Source organism: Photinus pyralis, unplaced genomic scaffold, assembly GCF_008802855.1.
Source record: "Photinus pyralis isolate 1611_PpyrPB1 unplaced genomic scaffold, Ppyr1.3 Ppyr1.4_LG8, whole genome shotgun sequence".
NCBI classification, from domain to species: domain Eukaryota; kingdom Metazoa; phylum Arthropoda; class Insecta; order Coleoptera; family Lampyridae; genus Photinus; species Photinus pyralis.
The window spans coordinates 30,964,716-30,965,293 of NW_022170819.1; positions in this window are offsets into that span (position 1 = coordinate 30,964,716).

Genomic DNA, 578 nt, shown 5'->3' on the forward strand with positions numbered 1-578 from the left:
GTTTCGCAAAAGTCTGTGCGTTTTATTTTATCATCATCAAACAGTTGTTGGTGATTTTGAAATTTGTACGACTTGTATTTAAATTTCTTTAGCGTTTTAAACACGGAAGTTCTAGAAATTTCAAATTCCTTGGCCATTAAACTTAGTGATGCTGTTGGGTTTTCTTCAGCATAGCACAAAATTTCTAATTCCAATTCTTCATTAAGGACATGGTTAATTTTTGCCTTTTTTGTGTGAAGATTTGCAACACAGCCATCCCTATCAAATTTTGCTATAACTCTGTGGATCGTTGAAATGGATGGTATTTGTTCGTCAGGATACTGGACTGCAAGTAAATCGCGGACTTGTCTTGTACTGTTTAGGCCTTTGTATAAATTTATAATTGCAATTTTCATTTCTTTAGGCAGCATTTTTGAATTTATTGCAGGGCGGTAGATTTAAAGGTGACAGTAGTACATTGCGCCTACTACCCATTTGAACTACTCCTTCAGGTTGATGCGTTTTTTTTAAAATGGAACATAGGGAAATAGCATTGTATGCATAATCGTATGTTCCAGTCTAAGATAAACTCACTGTAT